Consider the following 6,429-nt stretch of genomic DNA (forward strand, 5'->3'; position numbering starts at 1 on the left):
AATAAGAAGAATGAGAAGGGAAAGAAGGGAAGAAGAAGTAAGTAAGAAAGGAGAGAGGAAAAATTAGGAATGGGGAAGAAAAGATAAAATATTTTGGCATATTAGGTTAAGGTGTGCGACGCTGGCGACGCGGTCGCGTGGTGCGCAATAAGGTTAGGCGATGCGGACGATTGGGTCACGCGATCGTGTCACTTGATTTGTGCTAGTGGCGCGAGTGTAGCCTCGCATTCGCATAACTCTGTTTGAATTGCATTTTGCCAAAAATTTGGGTGATACGGTCGCGTGGGTGACCATTTTTGAAAGACGACGCGGCCGCGTGGGGCACGCGTTTGCGTGGGAGGGCTGGAGCTTCTAGCACGAGTCCAGCCCAATTCCAGCACAACTTTTGGCCATGCACCTTTTTGACGTCGAATTTCATGGCACGCGGCCGCATGGGTGATGCGGTCGCGTGGAAGGCCAAAGTTCCACATGACGCGGTCGCGTGAGCGACGCGGTTGCGTGGAGTCAAATTATGCTAATGGCGTGCCTCCAGCCACGCTCTCACGTGACTCTCTATTCAATTCTTTTTCTACCCATCGCACTAGTGACACAGACGCGTCAACGACGCTGTCGCGTCGCGTGCATGTTTTCTTTTTTTTTATTATGCAATTATGCAGTATGCAATATGCAGTGTTAATGTAGATGCTATGAAAACTTCCAGGTTCAATGAAAATAAAATAATAAAAAAAATAAACAACACGAAATAAAATTGAAAAAGAACGATCATACCATGGTGGGTTGTCTCCCACCTAGCACTTTTAGTTATAGTCCTTAAGTTGGACATTCTAGTGAGCTCCTTGTTATGGTGGCTTGTGCTTGTACTGATCCAGGAATCTCCACCAGTGCTTGGAATGCCAGTAGCCTCCGGGATCCCAAACTAGGCGCAGAAAGCCTTCAAGTAAGTTAAAGCAAGTAACAAGGCTCCAAGAGTGTTGATTGCCAGAATGAATTCCGGGGTCCCAAACCTTGCTTTTGCACCCGTCTTCTTGTTGAGCAATATTGTTCCATCTGGGTGGCAAGCAGTCTGAATTCTCACTGCAGTGACCCAACAGCTTCCGAGATCCTTTCAATTGAGCTTGACACCAATCCTTGCCCCTCAAATTGAAGTGCGAAACCTCATTGAATCTTGCATACCATCTCTGAGTGCAAGTCATTTCCTTTTTACTCTTAAAGCCGCAGAGAACTCTAAGCTGGCCATCTGTTTACCCACTTGAAGTCTGTGTTAGTTGGTAGTGGCCTTGGGATCAGTGTTTTTAGTGGTTCTGCAAGCTCTACTCCCTTGTGGTCTTCAGTGATAGGAAGGTGGTTCGTCTTGTAGAGTTCAGATCGGCAAATGCTTTCTTCATGGAGGTTTGGGGTGGATAGGAGAGTTCATTTGTTGGGATAAAGGGTTCATGATAGGAAGGTGGTTCGTCTTGATAATGATAAGCAGATGGTGTATATTGAGGTGATGGTTTTGTGTATAGTTCATTTGGCTCATAAGGTGGTTGGTATGGTGGATACGGGTTAGGATCATATGGAGGGGAATGGTGGAAAGGGGCTTGTGAGTGTGGTGGTTCAAAGTTATGTTGTGAGGATGGTCTCTGAGCATACGGTGGGGCTTGTTGGTAGCTACTAGGCGGTCCACCATATCTATCAGCTTGGTATGCATTGTAGGATGGTCTTTGTCTGTGATATTTAGGAGGGCGTTGTTGCCTAAAGGGTTGATCAGATCCTCTTGGCTCCGTCCATCTTTGATTGCTTTGACCTTGATGCATATTCCTGTTATAGTTTGCATTTCTTGCAACAAAATTAGAACTAAACTCAAAGCGAGAGGGGTGAGAATTCATAATAGATATCAGAAATAAGAGGGAAGAGAGAAAACAAATAAACAAGTAAAAGAAAAATATTTTTTTTTGAAAAATATTTACAATAACCAATAATAAGGCACACGTTTGCAATTTCTCGACAACGGCGCCATTTTGACATTAGGATTTTTGCTAGTAAAGAATTTTATAAAAATAATCGCGTTGTAGATATAGATTCTAAACCAACAGAAATCCCTTCATGCAAATGTTATGGTTGTCACAAGTAACAAACTCATTTAAAATTGATAACCGAGTATTTGAACCTCGGGTCGTCTTCTCAAGGAATTGCAGGGAGGTATGTTCTTATTATTGGTTATGAAGATTGTAAATCGGGGTTTTGAAGTTTGGGCAATGGGCACATGTATATTTAAATAACAAGTAAAATAAATTAACAATAATAAAATCTCTTGGCAAGGTATAAGAACTGGAAGTCCTATCCTAGTTATCCTTATCAATTGTGATGAGAATTGGATTTTTCTCCCACTTTGTTAACCTCTAACTATAAAGGTAAGTTAAGTGGATGAATTAATTCGAATCCTCAAGTCCCAGTCTTTCCTTGGGAAAAGTTAGAGTTATTGGATCTCGAATCAATTCTTGAAGAATTCCAATTTTCAATCAACAATGAGTTTGATAACTCAAGAGTTACCAATTAATCAACCAAAGCCAAAAGGGAAAACATCTAAATTAAATTAAAAGCATTGATGTAAATAAAGCAATCAAACTACGTCTAAAAATAAATTCAAGTCATAACATAGAAAGGTTCGTAAGCCAATTGGGTAACATAAATCAAATACAAATAAAAGTATTAGAGTAAATAAAAGTAGAAAATAAATATTGAAGGAATATAGAACCTGGAATAAAGATGAATTAAACTAAACTAATAGAAATCCTAGAATCCTAAATCCTAAGAGAGAGGAAAGAACCTCTCTCTCTAAAAACTACACCTAATCCTAAAATCGTGAATTATGAGAGCATGATGATGAATGGATGCATTCCCCCACTTTATAGCCTCTAATCTGTGTTTTCCGGGTTGAAAACTGGGTCAAAAATAGCCCAGAAATCGCCCCCTGCGTATTCTGGTACGTTCAGGTCGCAGGCAAGTGATGCGGAGGCGTCGCCCACGCGGCCGCGCGGATTGAAGTTCGCAGATGCGACGCGTCTGCGTGGATCACGTGTTTGCGTTGCCTAGCATAACGGAAACTATGGCATATTATATATCAAATTGAAGCCCCGGACGTTAGCTTTCCAACGCAGTTGGAACCGCGTTGTTTGGACCTCTGTAGCTAAAGTTATAGCCGTTTGAGTGCAAAGAGGTCAGGCTGGACAACTTTGCAGTTTCTCCAACTTCTTGTATTCCTTCTATTTTTGCATTCTTCCTTTCCATCCTCTGAGCCATTCCTGCCCCATAATATCTGAAAACACTTAACACACATATCAAGGCATCTAATGGTAATAAGAGAGGATTAAACATAGGGAACTTAAGGCCAAAGAAGCATGTTTTCAATCAAAGCACATAATTAGGAAGGCAAATGTAAAACCATGCAAATAGTATGAATAAGTGGGTAAAAAGTTGATAAAATCCACTCAATTAAGCACAAGATAAACCATAAAATAGTGGTTTATCACTTCCTTTGAGGCGTCCCATTATTCACGGAATTCCTCTCAGAAGTGTACATGAACTGGTTATTTGCAACCATGTCAATAAGTTCTTGAGCTTCTGCAGGCGTTTTCTTTAGGTGAATGGATCCACTTGCAGAATGGTCCAGTAGCATCTTAGAGAACTCAGACAGACCATAATAGAATATATCCAGAATGGTCCATTCCGAAAGCATGTCAGAAGGACACCTTTTGGTCATCTGCTTGTATCTTTCCCAAGCTTCATAGAGGGATTCACCATCTTTTTGTTTGAATGTCTGAACATCCAATCTAAGCTTGCTCAGCTTTTGAGGAGGAAATAATTTAGCCAAGAAGGCCGTGACCAGCTTATCCCAGGAGTCCAGGCTATCCTTAGGTTGTGAATCCAACCATGTTCTAGCTCTGTCTCTTACAGCAAAAGGGAAAAGCATGAGCCTGTAGACTTCAGGATCTACTCCATTCGTCTTTACAGTCTCATAGATCTGCAAGAACTCAGTTAAAAATTGATAGGGATCTTCTGATGGAAGTCCATGAAACTTGCAGTTTTGTTACATTAGAGCAACTAGTTGAGGTTTCAACTCAAAATTGTTTGCTCCAATGGCAGAAATTGAGATGCTTCTTCTATCAAACTTGGAAGTAGGTGTAGTATAATCACCAAGCATCCTTCTTACATTATTGTTGTTAGGTTCGGCTACCATCTCCTATTCTTGTTTGAAAATTTCAGCAAGGTTGTCTCTGGATTGTTGTAATTTAGCTTCCCTTAGTTTCCTCTTCAGAGTCCTTTCAGGTTCAAGGTCAGCTTCAACAAGAATGTCTTTTTCCTTGTTCCTGCTCATATGAAAGAGAAGAGAACAAGAAAAGAAGAGAAGAGGAATCCTCTATGTCACAGTAAAGAGGTTCCTTATTGTTAGTAAAAGAAGAAATGGAATAAAGAAAGGAGAATCCAAACAGAAGGGTGAGGATAGGGGTAGTGACTTGAGATGAAGAGAGGTGAAGAGAAGTGTTAGTAAATGAATGAATAAATAGAATAATATGAGAGAGGGAGAAATTTTCAAAAATAAATTTTAAAAAGGAGTTAAATGATTTTCGAAAAATAAAGATAAGAAATAAAATTAAAATTAAAATTTAATTAATTAAAGAAAGAATTTTTGAAAAAGAGGGAGGTATTTTCAAAAATTAGAGAGAGAAAAGTAGTTAGGTGGTTTTGAAAAAGATAAGAAACAAACAAAAAGTCAAATAGTTAGTTGAAAAAGATTTGAAAATCAAATTTGAAAAGATAAGAAGATAAGAACTTAGAAAATATATTTTAAAATCAAATTTTTAAAAAAGATAAAATTTTGAAAAAGATATGATAAAAAGATATGATTAAAAAGATATGGTTGGAAAAGATTTAATTTTTAAAATTAAAATTAATTACTAACTAAAAGATAAGATTCTAGAATTTAAAGATTGAACCTTTCTTAACAAGAAAGTAACAAACTTCAAAATTTTGAATCAATCATATTAATTGTTAGCATAACTTTCAAAAATAAAGATAAAATTAAGAAAAAGATTTTTGAAAATATTTTAAAGAATTTTAGAAAATTAATAAGAAAAATGAAAAAGATTTAATTTTTGAAAAAGTTTTGAAAAGATAAGATTTTTAAAATTGAAATTTTGACTTGACTAACAAGAAAACAACTTATTTTAAAAATTTTTGACCAAGTCAACCCAAAATTTCGAATTTTTTTGAGAGAAATAAGGAAAAGATATATTTTTGATTTTTGAATTTTTATTGATGAGAGAGAAAAACACAAATATGACCCAAAAACATGAAAATTTTGGATCAAAACCAATGATGCATGCAAGAACACTATGAATGTCAAGATGAACACCATGAACACTTTGAAGATCATGATGAACATCAAGAACATATTTTTGAAAAATTTTTGATGCAAAGAAAACATGCAAGACACCAAACTTAGAAATCTTTAATGCTTCGACAATATGAATGCAAAGATGCACATGAAAAACAATAAAAGACACAGCAAGAAAACATCAAGATCAGACAAGAAGACTTACCAAGAACAACTTGAAGATCATGAAGAGCACTATGAATGCATGAATTTTCGGAAATTGCAAGAATAATATGAATATGCAATTGACACCAAACTTATAAATTGACTAAAGACCCAAACAAGAAACACAAAATATTTTGATTTTTATAATTTTATGATTTTTTTGTATTTTCTTTTAATTTTTCGAAAAAAAACATATAGGAAAAGAAATTAAGAGATTCAAAAATTTTTAATAAGAATTCCAGGAATCTTTCAATGTTAGTCTAAAGCTCCAATCCAAGGGTTAGGCATGGCTTAATAGCCAGCCAGCTTTAGAAGATATAAATCAGGCATGCAACAGCTGATACTTCATCCAACTCCATATACATACCCGTTATGTTGACAAGTGGAAGCCTCAATCTAAAAGGATTTGGATATGGCTTTACAGCCAGTCAGGCTTCAACATGTTACTATGAAACTCTAGAATTCATTTTTAAAAATTTTGGAATAATTTTCGAAAACAGATAAGAAATATTTTTTTTTTGAAAATAGGGATAAATTTTTTTGAATTTTTTTTTGAAAATAAAACAAAAAGAAAATTACCTAATCTGAGCAACAAGATGAACCGTCAGTTGTCCAAACTCGAACAATCCCCGGCAACGGCGCCAAAAACTTGGTGGACGAAATTGTGATCATCAACAATGGCTCCAAAGACTTGGTAGCGCTCTCAAACGTGAATCACACTTAGTCACAACCCCGCACAACTAACCAGAAAGTGCACTGGGTCGTCCAAGTAATACCTTACGTGAGTAAGGGTCGATCCCACGGAGATTGTTGGTATGAAGCAAGCTATGGTCATCTTGTAAATCTCA

At 36.9% G+C, this 6,429-nt stretch overlaps 1 non-coding gene across 1 annotated transcript; it reads left to right on the forward strand.

Moving 5' to 3' along the window:
- The first annotated feature begins 3,712 nt into the window (after positions 1-3,712).
- Positions 3,713-3,820, forward strand: LOC127745219 (small nucleolar RNA R71). Its single transcript, XR_008006416.1, has one exon. It is a non-coding gene; the product is annotated as a small nucleolar RNA R71 (small nucleolar RNA).
- Positions 3,821-6,429: the final 2,609 nt, after the last annotated feature.

The sequence above is a fragment of the Arachis duranensis genome, chromosome 2 (genome assembly GCF_000817695.3).
Source record: "Arachis duranensis cultivar V14167 chromosome 2, aradu.V14167.gnm2.J7QH, whole genome shotgun sequence".
NCBI classification, from domain to species: domain Eukaryota; kingdom Viridiplantae; phylum Streptophyta; class Magnoliopsida; order Fabales; family Fabaceae; genus Arachis; species Arachis duranensis.